Source organism: Taeniopygia guttata, chromosome 1A (genome assembly GCF_048771995.1).
Source record: "Taeniopygia guttata chromosome 1A, bTaeGut7.mat, whole genome shotgun sequence".
NCBI lineage: Eukaryota > Metazoa > Chordata > Aves > Passeriformes > Estrildidae > Taeniopygia > Taeniopygia guttata.
Genome location: NC_133025.1, coordinates 5,091,896 through 5,114,197, shown reverse-complemented (window position 1 = coordinate 5,114,197; position 22,302 = coordinate 5,091,896). Strand labels below are relative to the sequence as shown.

At 38.3% G+C, this 22,302-nt stretch overlaps 2 long non-coding RNA genes across 3 annotated transcripts in view; one reads left to right on the top strand and one right to left on the bottom strand.

The window, feature by feature from the left end:
- Nucleotides 1-11,786, top strand: part of LOC140680670 (uncharacterized) — a 37,811-nt gene extending 26,025 nt beyond the window's left edge. For both annotated transcript variants that reach the window (XR_012052025.1, XR_012052024.1), the window contains exon 4: nt 10,332-11,786. This is a non-coding gene — a long non-coding RNA (uncharacterized lncRNA). The remainder of the gene's footprint in view (nt 1-10,331) is intronic.
- LOC140680671 (uncharacterized) overlaps nt 1-22,302 on the bottom strand; it is a 182,617-nt gene that overhangs the window by 121,458 nt on the left and 38,857 nt on the right. The window lies entirely within an intron of this gene.

Sequence of the window (22,302 nt, the reverse complement as noted above, 5' to 3'; positions counted from 1 at the left end):
GGATTCCTTTTTATATTTCATGATTTAAAATATTCTTTCCCTAACTAATCTTTCATGAACTAATTTAAAGACAGCTGTTAGCACTGTCCCATTCATACAATGTACATTTGTTAATCTGTTTTTTTGCAAATTTTAGATGTTTATACTTATCCTGAGGGCAAACTAGTGGGAATTTTATATGCTCATGTGTGGAGGAAAAAAATTACGGAATAAAAGAGTTCTGCTGCATTTACATAGGTAATTAACAGCATCTAAACTATATAGAGTAAGAGGCTCCCCTTTAAATATTTTTGTGCCCTTTGTTTTAGCAACAGCCTGGAAAAGATCCCTGAAGGTCAGGAGAGTAAGAGGCAGGGATGGCAGTCTCCCTGCATTCCACTGAGGACAAAGTTTCCAGCTTTCAGACTTTTCTGCAGTACTAGAAATAATAGAAGAGAGTCTCATACATATACATTGGAATATGTGCAGTTGTCTCATGTATATGTTTTAATATACTTTAGAAATTGTAAAATTAATATTCCCTTTTTTTTTGTTGTTTTTTGGAGTTCATATACTAATGAATCCAATGTCCAGCAAAAAGCAGAATATTGTATTACAGTTCATATCTTCTTTATGTACCTAAAACTTGTGAGATTCTTTTTGTTCATATATTGATGATGACAGTATGATTTTTTCAGTTAAAGTAATAATGAAATCTTATAAAGGGTTTGGTAATAATGGAAAATTTTCACAGTGACTGGTCTAATAAACCTATGCCAACAGCTCCCTCTATGTACCATATAAAGGATGCTAGCAAATACATTGCATGTAATATGAATCTCTCTTCCAGATAAATATATTATTAAGGAAAAAGAATAATTTTTGCATAATTTAATTGTGTCTACAGTGAAGATTAAAAAAATTTCAATAAAAAAACATTACTTGGCGTTACCTGCATAATTATAGTGATGTGTTTTCCTGTTAAAAATTTCCGTGATCATTTACTGAATAACTCTGGCTAATTCATTCAATTTCCTTCCTAATCCCATTTGACATGCATAGATTATTGTAATGCAGATAGTTCTTTGAGTACACAAAATGGAACAATGCAATAAAAGGACAGTAACTAATGTTATCTGTCTAAAGCTGGGAAAGGAAAGATGAGGGAGCATGGAGGATTATCTCTAATGAGAGCTGTACATCTGCTTGAAAAAGAGTGATACACTATTAAAAGAAGAGCAGCACTGTTAACAAAGGACAGCACTAGAGAAGAAATCAAGAGGGTTTTATCCTCTAACTTGTTGCTTGTTTTCTGTGTGACAGTAGACAGGTGCCTTCCTCTCCCTGTCTTGCCTCCCCTTCCTCCCTTTCCTGTTTAACTCCTGAAATGTCAGAGTGATGTTGATCTTTCATTGTGGGCTGAAATGTGTCTGTCACTATGGGCTGTGCTTGTTAAACATAATTTAACTGATTACTGTGCGTCAGACTAACTGAGATAATCTGTGCACAGGTCTGTAAAAATAATGAAAAATGGGATTTTTTTTTCCTCTGTTTCATAGGAGGTTGTATCAGGTGACATTAACTTGCATTTTTCCATAGGCTGAAGGATGCTTACAGTCCCTGGTGCCCAGATGACTCACAGGCAAGTTGTTAAACTGCAGACATTTGACTGTGACTCTAGCCATAGGTGGTGCCTGCACAAATTTGTCTTGATGGATGCTTTTTGCCACCAGCTTCCTAAAACTAACAGCAGAATTAGTAAGTCCTTTTAGACCTGAATTCAGATCGATTCCACTAAGTACTTTTTACTTAATTAACAGAAAGTGATCTGCTTGCGAATCAGGGAGAAAAATAATTGAAACTGGAAAACAAGCAACACCTCTTTTTCTTCTCACTTCTCTCTCTTTTTTCTCTTTCTTTTTTTTTTTTTTTTTCAATCTGTAGGTTTACAGTAGGTTATTGGGCATTGGGCATGTCTGCTTGCCAAATACTTTATCAAGTACATTAAGGAGTAAGAACAGAACAGAACATAATCACCATGTGGAAGTTATCTGGCAGAGTGGTTCAGAAGTGCACACCACTGTTGTGCTGTTGAAGTTTAAAATTAAACCTTAATTTTAGGGTGGAATTGAGGGAACAGAAAGGAAAGCAAGGCAAGGCAAGGCAAAGCCTTGAAAGATTAAGTTCGCTCTGGATACTCTAGTTCTGAAAGGATGTTTTGGAAATTTCACATGGGATTTGACCTCCAAAATATGTATGTGACTGTGTTCACATACGAGCCCAGGATGATTTTCAGCGCATGTTTTACATGTACTTGCACAGGTGGAAAAGGGATGAGCCAAAGGATCATTCCTTCAGGGATCCCTTCCGAAGTACTGTACCCACCTTTCCACTTTTCTTCTCAGTGTGTGGGCCCTTCCTCTGTGGTTTTACTGTACTTGGATACATAAAATAAGCAACTTCAGGACTGTCCCTTTAGGCAATTTGCTCTTCTCCTCCCTAAAGTCTGCAGGATACAAACCTGCTACTCTCATCTATAATTATCTTTTAATTTACTGACTCCTAGACGCTACTGTGAAAAATATCCTTCTTTCTTTTTCCCTTCAAATACTGTATTAAGATATCCATGTGCCTTAGAAAATTGTCAGTGCAACTGGAAGATTCAAACAGGAACCAAAGCATTCCAGTCCCAGCAACTGAGGGACTCATGGTCCAGACCACCACAGCACCTTACTGTCAGCTGCCCCTTCTGTGGGAGAGCAGACTACGGCAGTTTTCACTGCAGCCAAACTCCTCCATCCCAGCCATCCTGCCAACACCTCTCATTTGGCTCTTTTTTCATCCCTTGCTGTCTCCTGTTCTCTTCAAACCAGTGCCCCTGTGTCACACACTCCCCCAAATGCCATCTGTGTGGTTTCTTTCAGACCACTAATGCAAAGCCCTTGGATAGCCCCCTATTTACTTGCTTCGGAGCTGCACTCAGAGGTCCCACTGCCTGAAACACTGCAATCAAGCTGACAACACAACCAATCAAGGTCTGACCTGCAGCCGTTTCCAAGGAAACTCAAGCCACTGCCACAGAAACAGATTGTACACAGTGGAAGGAAACATGTATTTTGGGTGAAGGGGAAAAAAAATAAAAAAGAGCCATTTCAGGTTTTTTTCCCAGTACTTCTGAGTTATTACAAAACACTTCTAAAATAATAGTAATGAAAAATGTTCTTGTTAAGAAAGATTGAGTGATGATGGTCATGTAAGTACTTAAAGCCAGGCAAAGAGCCTCCAAGAAATACCATGAGCTAGAGCTGACTGAGTGGTTGTTCCTGCTTTGCTTCTGAGTCTCTTTATAACCCTTGCAAAACCTTTGCAGAAGATTTCCAAGTCGTTAAGTCCATAGCTCCAATGAGCAACAAGCCCAGATCAAAACAGGATGAGCACCTGAAGAAGAAAAGTTTGAAAAAAACAACAAGATTATCATGGCCATACTGGAAACCCAGAGAAAATAACCTAACAGGCAAGGCCACCTTTCTTTGAGGAAACACCACCACCAGATTTTACACTGATGAGTCTGCTTAGTGGGTGCATTTATCAATAGCGAAAGCTATTATTTTTTCTTAGTAGAACAGTTTACTCTCTATTGTGATTTAAAAATTATTTGTAAATCAAGTAAATTCAAATTTGTTTCTGAATCCATGTCCAGCTGTTTGACCACAGGGTGCATAAAGGAATAATCATATTCTTTGTAAGGATGGTTGATGGGTGTATGTAAAATTGCCTACTGTGAATTAGGAGCTCTCAGCTCTCAGTTTTAATACAATTATCAGTGCAATGAGGAAAATGTCATTGGGTGTTTTTCACCAGAAGGGAACCTTCCACTAGACCAGGTTGTTGAGAGACTTGCCCAACCTGGCCTAGAAAACTTCCAGTGATGGAGCAGTCACAGCTTCTCTGGGCAACCTGTACCAGGACTTCGCCACCCTCAAAGTAAATAATTTCTTCCTAATATCCAATCTAAACCTACTTTCACTCAGTTTAAAGCCATTCTCCCTAGTCCTATCACCACACACCCTTGTAAAAAAATCCCTCTCCAGATTTCTTGTAGGCTCCCTTCAAATACTGAAAGGCTTCAGTAAGGTTTCCCCAGAGCCTTCTGTTCTCCAGGCAGAACAATCTCAATTTTCTAAGTCTGTTTCTGGGTAGAGACCCTTATTTCCAGGATGTGGTTAGTTGTATATCAGAGTTGACCAAATGGACAATGTTCAAAACCAGGTCTTGATTTCCTCTGGTCCTGGAGGGAGCCCAGAGTACCTCACTCAGGGTTGGATGTCAAACTTTAGTTCTCATCATTTAGCTACATAATTCTCCAATCACTGACTGGGAGAGTGGAGCTTGGAAGAGAGCTGCCAACATCAAGGAGTAAGTAAATAAAGTTCTTTGAGAACCATGTTGGGCAATTTGAGTGAGGAACTTTGGGAAAAAGGTGAGGTGGTTTTGTTGGGGGAATGAAAGTCTCCTTTTGTACTGTTGCTCTGCTCTATAAAAAACTACCATGGAGGATATAGAAAACCAAGTTTTTTCTGACTTTTGGTGATGACTATGAGGAAGGGATCTCAGGAGGACAGAAAATGGAGCTAAGGACTTCCTATTGTGCTTTTACACTGACTCTGACAAGTACAGCTGGATGGGCATGGCTAACTCATGGAACCCAACCCAGACATCGGTACAAGAAGTGTATCATAATTAAATAAATATTAATTAAAGCTCAACCTCAGTATATGCATGGTTTGTGACCCTGGGCAACTGTCTATGATCTGCACCCAGGAAAAACCCCCAAAAACCAACAGAAACTAATATGAAAATAATGAGTAGTGTATTGGAGGGAAAACTGACTATAGCAAGCAATATTCAGAACAGTCAATATTCAGACAATATCACACTTCTGAAATGTGGATTTTTTTTTTTCCAAGGAAGGAGTATATTTCTTCCTATGATAAATTCCCATTTCTCTTCCTTAAGTTCAGCTCTCTGCCAGGCACTTCCTCCTTTCACAGTTCTGTTCTATCCTGTATTGTGTCTGTAGTGCAATATGTGACAATTAATAAGAACTGTGAATCAAAGCTTCCAGCTATGATGAGACAGCAGATAGATTAATTAACAGAAAAAGAGCTTTTGGGCAGGGAGAGTTAAAGGAATCTCTGTCAGACTGCTCACATTCTAACGGTAATAAGAAGCTAGTTTTAATAAGAATAGTCCTGAGTTTCTCATAGGGTTCTTCCTAAACCTCTGAATGTGACTGTTACCTTTTACAGTGGCCATAAGATACATCAAATGGATCTAGGCAAATAAGATCAATCTTTAGTTTTCAGCTATCCGGTTTTATTTTTCTTCCTGGCATCAACAGTACGCCATCATCATGACTTTGTCTCAAATGGAAGACTTTATGCTTCGGATCTCTTACAATGAAAACTCATTATTCTGTTTATGAAGAGTATGAAATGACTTAGAATTCAATCTCTCTATGTCCATAATTTGAAGTCAAGCATGTTGTTAAGGCAGAATCGAAGGCAATGTGTTTGTGGTCCCCAGTGGCTGGGAAATAAGGGAGGAATTCAACTGCATTGCAATTAGTGTAATCAAAAAATTATGGATTTGTTTTTAAATCAAGAAGCAGACAGAAGCTGCTTTTTATGGGCTGAAAACATTGAGTTCAGATTTGAGCTATGTGAAATTTTCTAGGAGCCATTTAAGCATTGCTCTTTATGTGCTTGTCAGCAGAGTTTTCTCACTTTGCACAAATAATTTTTGGCAAATTATTTAAAATGCCCATTTCCTTTTCGCCATCGTACAACTCTAGCAACGTCTCACTGCTCTGAATTTCCAGCAGCTCCTGTCAAGCCCTCTTAAGGAGAGGTTTCTTTTAGACAGTTGTATTAGTAAGTGTCTGAAGGTCAAGAGCGACCTAGAGCTCCTTTTTGTGCCAAGGAAGCTGAAAGATGTGATTTGATTTCCCTTTTCTTTCAAGATTACTCACAGTAACATTTATAAATGTTTAAAAACAGTGATGTTGCCATGTACAATATGATTTAGGTGGATGCATTTATCACCCAAACTTTGTAGAGTTCAAAACCAAGCGGACACCTTAGACCTGGTTATTTTCAAGGTTTTTGGGGTATAGAGCTGCTGTCACTGTATCTGAATTTGGATTTGAACACTAGAACATGCAATTCATGCTCCTTGACAGCATCACAAATGACAGGAAAATAGCAAATATAGGCTAATAGGGCTGGGGGAATGACCATTAGTGATTGCAAGAACCATGAGTGATTGTAACTGATTCATTTTTTAAATGCAGATAGAAAAAAAAATGAGATCTGGCTTCCATTAATGTAGGGTGTGTGTGTGTGTGTGTGTGAAAGCACTGAGTGCCTCTGTTTAGAAAAGAATGCAAAAAGTGAAGACCAAAGAAGACATGAAACCCAGGACATGCAACCCAGCAGGTCTGATTAAGATATTTACCTAGAAGGGAAGTCCTGAGGCTTTTTTCATGCCTTTGATAATCAATCTGTAGAGCTGTTGGATGAAAATGGAAAGAGCACAGAAGCAGCAGTTCAAACCAGGACTGCCCACTTCTACATGACCACAGCTCAAAGTTTTGCTTCTCCTCCATTCCCTTCCACGTCTTGGTTTCCTTTCCTTGATGACTGAAGACTTAGGAGGAATAAAGAGTGTCATGTTAGGAGGAATAAGATCTCAGCTCATTCATTCTTCTGGTGTTCCATCAAATGCAGGAGTGGTTGGGAATTATGAGCTCCTGCCCCTCCTGGAGAGAGTGAATTACCCTGGACATGCATCAATGCATAAAGATAGACAGAACTGTGTGTTTCTTCTGCGGTTGTGTTATGAGACACCTATTCCAGATTTAATTCCACGTTCATGGGGAGTCTCCTCTGGCGATCTGACTGAGATGCTCTGCTTCACATAGAGCTGAAGTTCAGATGCAACATGCAAATGTAATATTATCTTGTCCTACATAGCTCCTTATTTGATATCTTCTGTCTAAGGTAGGTGGCTCTTGCCCAGCAATAAACAAGGCTGTGTAATTTTGAACTTGGATTCTGTTTTTCAAGCTATATCCCTTAAAGTTAGTCAACACAGATTGCATGCCTTGTTGGACTTGCCCCTTCATTTGTCAGGTGTTATAAACTATAAAACAGTGATAATTAGCATTTCCCAAACCTGCAGAAAATTATGAAGATCTTTACATTAAAGAGCGAGAACTACTCAAAGTCTGAGGTGGCAAACAGAGCAGCATGGAAAGTAATTTTTTTCCTGCCCTGTTAAAATTCTATTGAATACAATAGTGTATCTGCTCTCTGCTGAAATGAACATATGAGAGAGATCTGTCCCACACTGATTAGGTTAGGCACTCACCAGGCTTCAGCTCTGTTGATGCCTCAGTAATTTGAGCCAGTCATCTTGCACTTTTTTAATAACTATGAGTACCTTGGTTGTGCTTGGTGGCTACTCCAGAATGAGTCTCTTTCCAGTTTACCATAGGCCTCTGTCATATTTTCTATCTAAAGTGCTTCTTTGAGCACCTCTGGACAAAGTTGGGTTGTGCACAGTAGATCTTTAATGAAGCGCCACTTAACTGAACACCTTACCAATCAGCTCTAGGAATTGGAGACATTAATAAAGATATTTTCTCTTTGAGAAATATTATTTTTTCACAGGTAGAGAGTATTTTCTAGACTTTCTTTTATTCTGAAAACCAGAAAAAGTTTTCTCAAAGCTACCACCAAGTCTAGCAAGATAAGCATTTACCAAAGCAGATGACAAAACATGTCTTTAATTTCAGCTTTCTTCTTAGCTCTGTCTTGGAGAAATACATTAACTGGATGTACAAAAACATAGCTAAGAATTCTTGATCTTTGTTGAAATTCAGCCTCTTTTAGGAAGATAAACAGGAACAGATTGCATCAAATTTACAGAAAAGAGAAGTAACAACACTCATTATGCCACCAACTCATTTCACTCTGACACCAGGGGTCTACCCACTGGACACATTATATTTTCTTAAAACACATTGATTGAATGCAGTGTGAGGTTTTGTTTGCTGGAATTCATTGCATAGAATTGTTCCCAGGCTATTTGCTATTATTATGCCCTTACAATTTCTTTGGCTGTTTTGCTGTTTCTCTAGTTGATAACCCTGTTATTCCCCCATGCTTAATCCTCCCCTGGACTCTGCTGCTTGATTGTATGGGGGTGTTATCACCACTGATTGACTGCCCATGTCTTTTAGTCCCTTTCTGTTTGTGTGGGTAGGGGGTTAGAGCACTGAAAAGAGGGATTAGAAGCAGGTTTACAGCCCGTAACTCTGCACTTATGTGACTGATGTCATGGTAATTAGATTTTTCAAGTTCCCTGTAATGCCATTGCATGGTTATCATTGCAATTTAAAATCCAAATGAGTTCTCTGCATCCTGTAGTTATTTCCAACATATATTTATTTTGCTTCTCTCTGCACTGAGTTAAAAATCTCTTCTACTTCTTTAAAGAGTTTGTGCTGGTCTTTGCCTACACCTGATCGTGTTTCAGTTGTTACAAAATTCCTCTCCCGGTTTGCACAATCATAGGTTTATTCCTTTTTTTCCTTCTTTTTTCATCATAAATTCTTATGTGTGGTGTCTGACCTGCCTGAAAGAAAACCACCACATTACCTGCAAATGGGCTCGGCTGCTTTTGACACCAGGCAACTCTCGGATTGATTTTCAGCAATAGTTATTCACACACAAACCTTAACAGCCTGGCACCCGTGTATCTATCGACCCCTTTTGGTAGCCCTTGTTTCTGGCCATACCCCTGGGTCAAAGAACAAACGTCTGCTGTCGATTCTATCCATTTGCCAGCGTCTCTGGGGAATCAAGAGGGAGCACAGCTACAGAACCAAAGGTTAGGAAAATTCATTAAACAAAAATAATGAATCCCTCAGTTCCTCGGAACCAGTTCAGCAAAGATATTTAATTACTTGCTGGTCTTTACTCATTTCCTCTTAGTGAGGTATGTGTTGTTTATGAACTTGTGGTAGATTGGAATCAAATAGAGTTTGAATTCAGCATTTAAGGTTATAAAGGAAATGGAAAAAAAAAAAAAAGAAAAATAATACTTTTCAGATTAAATTTCTGAAACTATTGTGACAATCTTTACGTAAAAAAGTTTCAACTGTTTTTGTCATAACCATCTGATAATTTTGCTTTTCTTTTACAAAGGGACAATTCCAGTTGATATCTAGCAGTGAGTTATGAATGCTTCTTTACCAACTGGAATAGCATATCTGTGTGCATAAATTTGCCCAAGTGCACAGCTAATGAGTCCATCCTTCTGTCTCCTCTTAAGCATTTTAAAGATAATTGCATTTTTATTTTGATATAGCCTAGGAAGAACTTCCAAGGTTTGAAGCTGTATTTATTTTTTTTATCTCTACTAAAAAAATGCCTGTGTGAAGTCCTGGAGAGATGGGCAAAATGCAGCAACAGTTAAAAAATTTCTTTGAGAGACTTCTCCCCCTTGTCACCTTCTTTTATGTATTTAGGAATTTCCTAAGTGTGAATTCGTATCTTTGTCAATCCACAGTTCCTTGCAATCTTTGTCACAGAATCTTGGAATCACAGAATCACTGAATGGTTTGGGGTTGGAAGAGAAATATCATTCATTTCCAACCCCCCTGCCACGGGCAGGGACTCCATCCCTTACATCAGGCTGCCCCAAGCCCAATCCAGCTTGGCCTTGAACACTTCCAGCAATGGGATATATGACACTTACAGAGAAAAAGAAAAAGCAGAAAGAGAATAAACTGAAAATTTTTAGGCCAATACCACCATTTAGTCCAATCTGGCTTTCTGGTGAGTGTGGTGTGCAGCTGTTTCACGAAATGTCTTAGTATTTTTAATCAAGGCTAAAATATCTAATCTTTTTCTGCTGATTGTCCTCGTCTGAATGTCCCTTAGGAAAGGGCAGGTGGTGATAAAGGACATAAGAGTCATAACACATAATTTAAATGTCTTAACATTTATTTAAAGGTATTAAGATCTGAGAGATACTTGTGATCAGCTAGACTGGGGTTAAGTTTTTGGGTTTTGTATTTTTTTCCCCTCTAGAATGAAATTTTCCTTATTAGCTTTTTCATAGACAGAGAGTGAGTTATGACATAACTTATCTACCAATATCTTTTCAATAGCACTGTGGGGGTTCAGTGGTTTATTGGACTGTAGGTCCATTGGGATCCAGGAAATGGAGGGTTTATTTCTGTCACTTGCTAATTACAAATTATCTCTATTTCTGTTTTACAGTTCCTTTTTATTGTCTTCCTGCAAAATGGAGAAAAAGAAGCTTCTTACTTTATAAGAGGTCTTCAAGATTCCTGGCATCCTGATATTTTTGAGCATCTAAGTTTTTAAAGGCCCCAGTTACTTTGTTGAAATAAGACCCTTCAAAATTAATCATACTTGAGAAATCTGAATTCATTCTCTACTTGGCTGATTATTTCTGTGTTTTGGACAGTCCTGTGCTACTTCTGTCAACATGAAAAAGTTCCCTTGAAGCAACTTTATTAATGCATCTAAGAAATAAAGCACTGCTGCTCTCACATTTGATAGCATAAATCTCTTCTACTTCTCCAAAAACATCTGTGTCTGCTCCAGTACATGATTCTGACATTGTTGTGCATCCTGTGATTGTTATTATGGGATGTTTCCAGCTGGTCCCTGTTTGGAATATAATATAATGTTAACACACTTCCCTCAGCACCAATCTTTCCAGATTCTTAGAAGATAACTCCTTCATAACTTGCTTTTGACCCAAGGACTTTGTTTGATAATGAAATAAAAAAGGTTGATCCTCCTGACAATACCACGAATTTCCTGGGGGAAAAAAAAAAAAAGTACCTTTTTTTCTTGTTCTCTTTCTCCTTCCATTTAGGTGTGGAAGATGTTGGTTGACATCCATTACCTGACACAGGACAGATTTATAGGATGCTAATGCCCTTTACATTACTTTTCAGCTTGTCAGAGCTTAAACTCTGAGCCAAGTTCTCTTAAAAGGAGACCAAAAAGGAACAAAAGTAATGACAAAAATAAATATTATGGACAGCCTCTTGAGATAAGCTGTTCTTCCTTTATTTTTTCTATATTTTAGTTTTTCACCAATAAAACACAAAGGATAAGAAATATATCTGAGAGTCATGGAGCTTAGGGGACTCCAGTGAGCAATATCTGCAAAATGAAGATGTTTCAGAGGTGCATCCTTGCCACAAAAGCACAGGGTAGCCTCTGCCTATTCCAGTGCCTGCTATTGTAAAAGTTGCTGGTTGGAATCATCCTTTGAAAGATGTTTTGTGACCTGTATGAAATTAATTTAGTGCCCACCAGCAATTACTGTGATGACTGCTCTCTCCTTTATATAAAGCTATATTGGCAGTGTTTTGGATCACCTCTGATGCCTCAGAGACAATATGTGCATGAGGAACTCTTTTACAGCTCCACTGCCAGTTTCTTTCCTGACATACCACAGCAGAGTGATGAGAAACCAGAAGTACACTTGCATTGCTCTTCCTTACTGCCTGTTTGCTCTTGGGATGTCAAAACATTGGGAACATAAGAGTTTTATCTATTCTATTAAATTTTAATGCTGTCTGGCATCAAGACCATCCCTATGCTAAGACTCATTTTCACACTCTAAACCCTTTCCTTCCAAGATGGCACAGTTGCTTTCCAGTTGTCTATTGGAAATAGTCCCTGCTCTGTGCTAGACCTCAGCCTGTCTTTGGGAAATTCCTGGAGGATATTTGCTTCCTATATTGGAAACACTGCCAGGGATTACTTTAACAGTCTAGTACCTTCAGGAACATTTTCTGGTATAATCTCATTTAGTTATGTTGATGGAGACAGCCTATCCTTGTGGCACTGCAAATGAAACCCTTTTCTGAGCACATCACTGGATAATAATGCACAAAGATGTTTCAAGATGGTGCATAAAATTATTATAAGCTTATACCAACCTGTTTGTGTAACACATGAAATTTTAGGGGCTGCTATTGAAAATGTTGGCCTCAATTTTCAACTAAAACTTAAAAGAAGGGTTAGAGGAGAAAATTACTGTATTGGTTTTGGTTGGGGTAGTGTTCATTTTCTTCACAGTAGCTGTTTCAGGGGCTGTGTTTTGAATTTCTGTTGCAAACTGCATTGATAACACGGGGATATTTTGTTTAGGATGCTTTGTTTATTGCTGGGCAGTGTTTACACACATTCCAGGCTGGTTTTGCTCCTCACCCCACCCCACCAGTGAGGAGTCTGGGGCTGAACAAAGAATTGGGAGGTGACAGAGGACAGCCAACCCCAACTGACCCAAGGGATATTCCATAGCCTGTGGAACTCCATGCAGCAATAACAGCTAGGGGAAGAAGAAGAAGTGAGGGACATTCAGAGTGATGGTGTTTGTCCCCAGGTCACTGTCATCCATGATGAAACCCTGCTTTCCTGGCTTTCCTGCCTGCCCATGGAAATCAGCAAATTTATTCCAATTTTTTTGTTTGTTTGTTTATGTGTGCAGCTTTTGCTTTTCTTATTAAACTGTTTTTCTCTCAACCCACAAGTTTTCTCAGTCCAAGCCTGCTGAGTCTGTCCCCCATCCAGCTGGGGAGGAATGAGTGAGCAGCTGCTTGGGGCTGAGCTGCCACAGATAATCCATGACACATTGATTGGTGTTAGGGGCTGGATTTGTGAGATGCCCTACTAAGGCTTCTTGACCATGTCATGATGTGAAGAAGACAGAATTACACTGGATAGAATACCATGAAAGAGCAAGAAATAGGGATTCTGATAGGAATTAAAGCCCCATCTTTTTTTCTTCTTTTTTTTTTTTTTTTTTTTTTTTTTTTTTGTAAAACATTAGTCAATTTTGCTGACTGGGGGTAGAGAAGAATCTTCTGCACTGGGGCAGTTGGGCCACAAACAGTTCCTTGTTAGAATAAAATCCCTTTATATTTGCACTTGGGTATGCCACACCTATTTTCATCAGCAACAGACAGGAGACTGTTTTTTCTCTACAGGGTAGATGACCCTTTTGGGTGACATCTGAGGAGTGAAAAAAGCCTACTTCAGGTGAGAACGGAGGGCTTTTTCAACTCTGACTCTATTTCCCTCAATCTCCCCAGTCCTAATGTGAAGAAAAACGTGGAGTGACTCTACTAACTGCAAACTCTTTCCAGACTGGCAGAAAAAATCCACCTAATCAAAGAAAAGTACCAGATCAAACAATTAAAATGTAAAAAGTGAGTCATTTTCCTGACTTAGAGATCCAGATTACCTAATGAAATGTCTGTGATCAGTAGTTAAAAGAGAAACAAAATAAGAAATGTCCAAATTAAATGGGGTAAAAAAAAAAGGTTAAAAAAAATCATTTATGAAGCAGACAGATAATTTCAAGCAGCTTTCATACCAGGAATAGGGCACCATTACAATGAGAAAACCTTTAATTATGTTGTAAAGGTCTGATATTCCACTGAAATATCATTTCAAAATAAACTTCTAACAGTTAATTATCAGTGATATTTAACTTGTGGGAAAATTAAATATCACCACATACTCCTGTGATCATTTTATTGCTTTTGTAGACATTTTAATATTTTAATGGTTTCCAAGTAACAATGAAAAAGGCATGCCACCAAGTATGTTTTCTTGGCTTTCTGTAGATAATCATACAACCTTTTCTTTGTCTTCTTCATACAAAACAGACCTCTGAGTCAGAGAGAGACAGGACTGAAAGGAAAAGCTTTGGGAATAAATATGGGAATAAACATTGCTCTGATTCCCTTAGCCAGCATGATTCCTGGGAAAGAAGTTTTATTAACTGCAGTAACTGGAAATACAATGCTGAATGAACAAATATTGAAGCCCTATTAGCATTCAGCTAGAAAATCAGATGAATGTGCAGTGTTCCAGGTAGTGACCTGTGTATTATCCAAAGCTCATAAAACGTGCCGAGCAGTCGGACCCAAAGATGCAGTGACCCTGATCAGGCACAGACTGGAAGGCTGGAACAGGAAACCTCCTGTGCTCCTGTATAAATCAATACTCTACAAGCTAAACGACTCAGATTGTCAGGAAAAGGTATGAATTTTAAGGCCAGACGTGACTATTATGTGAATGACTATTCAATCAGAGGTTTTGCTTGAATTGGCTCTAGAAATGGATGGGTCCAACTCGCCTCAACTGGTCTGGTGTTATTAATCCTTCCCCAGGGTGAGCCAATGCAGCATGAATCATTAAAGGGGCTTGGCTCAAGATGGTTGGTTTGTCCCTCACTGCAACACTTATTTGCCAGCTTTTAGCTGTTGCTTCCAGTTTCAAATATTGTGCCACCAGGAGCTCCAAAATAAATACTATTATCTTAAAATATTTCAATCATCCTCAGATGAACATTGTAAACAAGAGTAGGAAAAAGATAGAAGAGCAATTGTGAGATCCTTATAGGTCTTACTGTTGTGTTGAGCATTAGCTTAGATGCTTATTCAAATTCTGATCTCTAGGGGCTTTACATAAATTTAACATCAATGGCAAAATATGACAAAAATCCTGGAAATGGAAGGTAATGGAATTTCTGTCAAAAATCTCTTGCATGGACTCACAAAATTAATAAATATGCTTGTTCCTATCAACCTATCTTCAGAGGTACTGTGAGACTGAATCTTTCCATGGCAGTGGAAATTCCATCTAATATTTCTTCAATGTGTGAAGAAAGCAAAAATTCCTCTAAGCTAGGACTTGCAGGACTATTATTGACTCTTTTAATGTGAATAGACTTCTGCATTTTTCACCAAGTTGTGTGGTCTCCTAATGTCATATTACTGAAATGCGCAAGTGCCCCCCAGGTTCCATCCTTTGTTCCTGTTTTGTAAAATGACAAACACCTCTCAGCAGCACTCTTACAAGAAAGATAGCAAAAAAACCCAGGGATGTTATTAGCACAAAGTTGACTTCTAAGCAGGAAGAGTAGCCAGTCCCTTGGAAATTATGCTATGAGAAGAATAACAGACTCATAGAATGGCTTAGTTTGCAAGGGACCTTAAAGATTATCCAGCTCCAACCGTCCTGCCATGGTGAATTGGAACATCCTCCCCCAAAAAATGAAGTTTTTCAGAATACAAGAAAAGCTGCTTTAGGAAGTGTTGTATTTTCCTTGAAGCTTCCTGGTAGTAAACCTTTTATGTTCACATGTTCTAAGGTCTGTTTAAAATCTGCTCCCATCAAAACAGTTGGAGGTCTGTCAGGTAATTCCACTCGTACGCAGGTGGCATCACAGATAGCGTCACTGGCATTTGAAAATCTGGCTATTAAAATGAAGAGCTAACTCTGAAGAGAGAGGCAAAAGAAATTGCTAGAGCACTTTTTCTTTGGTAAAGAGCTCACAATAGTGTCCAGAAGTCTGTTAGAATAATCATAGCATTTTCTCCTTTTTATGAAATGCAGGTCTGCTTCCAGTGAGAAATTAAGACTCTGACAGCCTTAGGAGTTTGCTGGACAGTTTCCAGCCCCAATGCCATCTCCCTTCCCTCCCAGCCATAACATCTCTTTTCCTCCAAAAATCTTTTGTGTCCTTAGTTCTAAATGCCAGGTCTTAGCACTAAGCCAGATATTGAGGGGGGTGTGAACTGGAGTCAATTGATCTCTGTGGATTTATCTCTGCTAGAGATTTCTTTATTACCATTATTTGGCAAACAGAGTCTCAGCACTTTGTGGGGCAGAGGAGAAGCACAAACAATCTATAGTGGAGGTGAAGATGGGACTAATACCTAAACCATCTCATCTTTGACACTGGACTATGCTACTAGTTCATCAGAAAATTTCATTTTACATCCACCTTTGCAAAGATGTGTTTGACTATGCAAACTAATAGCTGTAGAGAATTATACATTTGTTTTTGAAACCTTTTTATTTACCTCTTTTACCTCTGCGAAAGGTTATAGGCTCCTATCACTCCAAATCATTACAAATTCACATTTCATGCTTTTAATTTTTTGAGTCCCCAGAAAAATTCTGTTGCAAATATAAAGAGTAGCAGAATCAGACATGAAAGGCAAGGAAGAACCAGGCATTTACTAATGAATGGAGATGCTTCAGAGTGTTTTGAACTACCTTGTTCCATCAAGGCCAACCAGTTTAAATTTCCAGAGAATGTGGATTCCCAAAGAAAATCAACAATTGCTTTCAACCCATTTTGAAACACTTTCAACCCAAGCCTTAAAACCCACAGAGTTATGTTTCTTGTTAACTTTGTATTTTGAAAGGCACTAAACAAAGCTTGAACTGAGATAAACAATTGTCTGATTTCTAAAGTAAAGAATACATTGTCGCACGGGAAACATTTTTTGTGCATTTGTAGTACGTTTTTGAAGTGGAAATAATATTATTTGTGAGCTTATAAACATATAAAAATAGTTATATAAACATTAAGGAAATTAAAAAATATTGAATATGATATGTTGGTTAAAACTCTGATTCTAGAGACAGTTAAAAATAACAATAAAAATAAACTCAATTTAACTTTAAGTAATTTTCCCTGACCTTCTTGGAATTTGAGAGAGTGGCAGTGAATGAGTCAAAGCTTAATATCTGGTAATGGATGAGAAATTTTTCTGGGACGGATTCTCAGCTGGTTGAAGACTCTGAAAATCCTATGGTTTCAGTGAGAATACTTTATTTCAGAGCAACAAGAAGCTTTATGTGCAGAATTACTGCCTTTTTCACAATTGTTGCCATCTCTGGAGTGAATTTTGCAGGAAACAGTGGAAAGAAAGTGTACACGGTGGCTCAGAACAGAAACTATTAGGTGGAAAATGCTGGCATGAATTGAGCAGAAGAGAAAACAATCAAAATGATCCATCCAAAAATCTCATGTCTAAATCAAGGTTTTATTACAGCTCCTTTATGTTCACCACATTAATAGTCTTTAACCTTGTACATTTTTTTTTCTTTGATATGATATTAAGGAGCACAGTAGAAGTTATTCTGAGTTAAATAGTGATCAGATGGGTTTTTTCCCACATTAATAGAAGACAGAATATTCAGAAGTTTGGTACAATAAGCTTAGTCCCTCTTTTCCCCAGTTTCTCCTCTCATGCCTTAGTTTATCCAGTTATTTGGGAAACCTCTGTAAAGGATCTAGTCAGAACATTTACTCTTAAAGAGTAATGATTTAGAAAATTAAAACAGAGAACATAAATGGGTGCTAGGACTGAAAATTCCTGAGTAGTCCTATTCTTGCTAAAATTTGCATATCACTAAAGACAGTGAAGACACATACTGGAGAAGAGAAGGTTTCAGAAAGACCTTATAGAAGACTTCCAGTACCTAACAGGGCCACAAGAGAGATGGAGAGGGACTTCTGACTAGGGTACGTAGCAACAGGATAGGAGGAACTGGTTTCAAGGTCTAAGGAGGATCTTGGGAGGAAAATTATTACTGTGAGGGCGGTGAGGCCTCGGCAAAGGCAGCCCAAAGAAGCTGTGGCTGCCCCATCCCTGGAAGTGTTCGAGGCCATGTTGAACAGGGCTTGGAGCAATCTGGTCTAAGAGAAGGTGTTCCTGCCTGTGACAGGGGTCAGAACTAAGGTTTTTTCCCATCCAAGCCAGTCTAGAATTCTATATACACAGGTAAGTCTGTGCATACTCACACACACATACAGAGAACTGACGTCAATGAGCCTCCATACAATTATGCCACTTGTGGATCTCTTCATTATATCAGAATGGAATGATGCTGTCTTACATCACCCCCATGGATTCTGTCAGAAGCATAGAGGAGGATTGAGAAGCAACTCCCATTGATACTGAAAAAATACTGAAGAAACCACAGTGGATTGCTTTTTGTTCTAATCCTGTCAAATGAAAGGCTGAAGTAAAAGAAGCAGCTGGTTGCTCAAGAAACTTGGGCAGCACTTTGGCCAGGCATGAATTGTATTGAAAAAAATCCAGTGGTTAACAGCAGAAAGAGCAAATGCAAACAATATTGGGAAAAGGGTAGGCAGTGCTCAGGAGTAGAAACGTTGTGAGGTAAAACTGCAAGGCTCGAAGGACATGAAAGAACTGCTTTGACTTTCTGTCCTCCATCTGCCAGGATGAACTCCTATGTATAATATAGGTTGCCATTTCCAGCACAGGTTTTGTGGTTCTAACCTTCTGGCAAACATAAAAATTCCATTAAAGTGCGAGCCAAACTCCTGTCAACAGCCCAAGGAGAAGCATATAGCTCTGGCTTCTCTAATTTTGCATACAACCCAGATGGAAGTAAAAGCACTTCTATGTTGAAGTGCCAAATAACTCTCACAAGGCCTATATTATCTTTTCTTCGTCTTGCCTCAGACAAACTTCCCTGCTCCTGGGGACTCCGCAGCTGTGTGAACTCCAGCAAAAGGCTGTGCCTGGCTGCCAAGTCCTGGGGATTTGCTTTCCAGCTTCTGTAATGAGGCTTCCCTGCCCTCCCAGTCCCATCAAGGACCGTTCAACCAGGAAAAGCAGCTGCAGAATCTTCACAGACTCTTTAAAGCAATATTTAAAGGCAAGGTGCCTCATTTTCTTGAAGCAAGATGCATTGCAAACAAGAGGACATTGAAACAATAAGGCAATAACTGCCTAGGAGAAAAGTGAGGAAAATAATATGGGGAGGTTGTAGAAGGGGAATTGGAATTTAGCAGAGCTGATAGCTTTTAAACACGAACCTATGTTTGAATTCCCTTTATTTAACCTTGCTTTTGGCATCCTTTCTTCTGAAGAACATAGAGTTTGATCTTCAAATTCCTGTAAATCAGAGGATTAAGGCACAAAAGTGGACTATAGAACAATTGTTACACCAAAATCATTAGCATCAAACACAGTCATGCCTATAAATAGTGTTCCATCAAATACACTTTGAGTAATATTGGCTTATATTATCCCTTACTTCCTCATAAAGCCAAATGTTGATTTGAGAAAATAAGTGACCTCCAAGTAAAGACTATATAAACTAAATCCATCTTACTTTAGTGCTGAATATGCTTTTTCCCCCTTCTGGATAAGATAAAAGTATTTTTCACAATTTGATAGCATGATGACTGAGCTAGTATTATTCAAGGAGTAGAGAAATAGGAAGGAGGTAATATAATGTTTAGTTTGACCAGGCATGTATAAGGAGAAGAGTCTTGTTTGTAAATCATTCAATAATAGGAAGACATTTCATTGATATATCAATCAACTCTATGTATTAGGCTGTATAGACATTTTGCTTCCCGCATTCAAAATAAAATCCTGCAAATCTTGGCCTCCCCTGAAAGGTTAACTTCTGAGTTAAAATTCCTTTGGCCTCAAATATCGTGGATTTGGATGTGAGAGAGAATAGGGTGATCACCAATCTTTGTGAACTCTGTGTTATTGTACAGAATGTGCCTTTTCCCCCATGACTTCAAGAATAAAAGAGCAACCTTTCTGTTCTGGGACACCTCTAGAGCTTTTCCTAAGGAAGACTAAACTACAGGAAACTCTTCACAGCTCAGCCCAAATGGGCCTGAGGTCTTCAGACATCTCTCCTTGCTCTCATGTCAGAGGAAAGATAGCTTGGGTTTTGCCTTTCAGAAAGGACAGTAGTTCTTCCTAAAAGAACACTGATATAATTTGTTGCATTGGTATTCAGAGCCAGCCCTCAGCCCAGTCTACACACAAGTATTTGGAAAAAAGATGCCCAGGATTACAGCTGAGGCCATGGAGACTGCTGGAATTCAAGGAAGAGCTAAGATCATTTTTCAGTGTTACCCTGTATTTCCAACAGTAGCAACCTTAAACATAAAATCAATAGCTTGTCCTACCATAAATTTCATCCATTCTCCTTAACAGGTTGCATAGAGTGTCTATATCTAGTGGTACATCTCAAACCAGGAATAAAAGAACACTTTTTTTTTTTTTTTTTTCCTCAGAGAGGTAGTAACAATAAATTCATGAAAACTGTAAAGATGTTAAAGCAGGCAATCATATGGAAGATACATGTACTTGTGTGGGTATAAAGGGCAACTTGTTTTGATAATTTTTCGTTGCAATGAGTTTCACTGATGCCCTCTTAGGCATATGAGTGATATAACTTTATATCATTCAATTTAGGTTGAGATATCTTGAAAAGTAGCTGATTTGAAATATGATACATAAATCTAAACAACAGTTCATTGATGATGCATATAGTTTTTACAGTTAAATTATTTAGTTAACAGGAAAAAAAAAAAAAAGAAGAATGGCAGGGAATTTTCTGCTTCATTCCACGCCAGCTACAATAATTAAGACTGTTATTAGTACCTGTCTCTAGAAGTTGTAGCATCATTTTCAAAGCCACTAGATGTGTACAGCAGGGATGTTAAATGAGAATTAATGGGCCTGGGAAACCCTTATGCATATTTTTGCCAAAAGTAAACTTTTAAAAAAAAGAATTTAGTGGTAAATTAATATTTTAGAATTTAGAGTGGCAGCCATATAGATTTTTGTAGACAGCTATTTTTCTCACAAATAGATTTTTAATATTTCAATTTTAATTTATATTTGGACATTTCCTATTTGATTCCTACATCTGGTGACTGCTCTGAGAGGAGTCACTTCAGCACAGCTCATAATTTCTGAGAAATCTCATTTTTTCCATTCAGTGCAAGCTGGCTTGCAACTATGACTTATTGCTAACTAAGGACAGGGTTCATGAGTAGCTGCTGGGGTGACCTGAAGGCATAAACCTCAAACCTCCAAAAGAAATAAATCTTTTACTGCCTGACTGATGGATGATAATAATCATACACACTCATGCAGCACTATTATTTCAGCTATTATTATTTCAGCATGTAAGATAGGGATGAAATTTCAGGCAGGAATAAAAAAAAAAATTCAAATAAATAACATATAGGAATAAGTATCACACAAAAGATAAAAAATATCCTAGAGTAGGAGTAACCAACATGCACCATGCTCCAGATCCCAACAACCATTAAATCATTGGATTCAATTAGATAAATTTCAAAGAAAATCTATGGAATGATCAGAAGTCCGAAGTCCCACAGAACAAAAGTAAAGACTGATTTAAAAGGGTCAAAGAGAAGACCAGGAGCTGGGTACTTAATAAAAGTAAAAAGACGGGAAGAAGCTACAAAGGTAGATTGAAAAATGTGTTTTTCTTGGCCACAGCAGTCAGGACATGTGCAATGGATGCTTAATTGATAAAAAAAAATACTAAAATAAAGAAAATTTAATGTTAACAAAAGGTTTTTGTGATAAGGTTAGTGAAGCACAAATTATGTTTTCTCAATTGCTTACAGAATGTTCACCTGCCCCAAAAGGTTTTAAAATGGGCCAGAAAAGGCACAGTGAGACATGATATAAGTATGGTTCATTTAATCTCAAGGAAATGAATTTTCTAGAAAGCCTTTTGCAATCCTTTCAAGACTGAAGAATCTGGGGCTGAGAAAGAAAAATCAAATTAAGAAAACTGGATTTCTTTCAGCACTTAGTGCCATTTCCGGTGGCTGACATTTGCCACCTTCAGCACAACCTCTGTCAGAAAAACAAGAAAAAATTCAAAGAGCATGTTCAGTCTTTCACCTACTATGCTTTTTATAGGATAGCAGCGAGGTACCTCAGCAGCCAAAAAATGATGAGCTGTTTGAGAGGAGAAGAGTCATTGAGTGAGAGGCAGAAGGAACTCAGGGAGAGCTCCCAGTTCACTGAGCTGTTAGACACATTACCTGTGACTGCAGGTTCACAGAGCAGATAATCAGTCAGCACAGGCTGTAATCTGGAACAAAGCCTTTGTTTCACATTAGTCCTAATACAAACTCATATTACAGATAAGTGCTGCCCTCCCAAAGACCATACATAATCACAATTTTCCCAGTTTCTGCCACAGCTTGTTTTGTGCGTCACAGTCATCTTTGTTTTACTTTCTGTTTGCCAGAGCTTGGTGCAAGGAATGTCACAGGCTATTTTGCAGCATGCAAGTGAGAAACTCAGACATGTCCCACATACTTTATTCTGTGTGCTGGCATCTGTGACTTGCTTTGTGTCAGGACAGAGAAGCAGTAAATTCATTGCAATCTGATTTCTGAGTGATAATGATTCAATGTTTCTAAAAATGCCAAATATCTCCTGCTTCTCTCTCCCATGTTGGTCACAAACTGCCAGTGTCATTTCCCATTTTTCTCAATCTTCTATCAAGTCTCAAATCAAAAATGGTGCTTGGTTTATGTTTTAAAGCAAAAAAAAAAAATCCC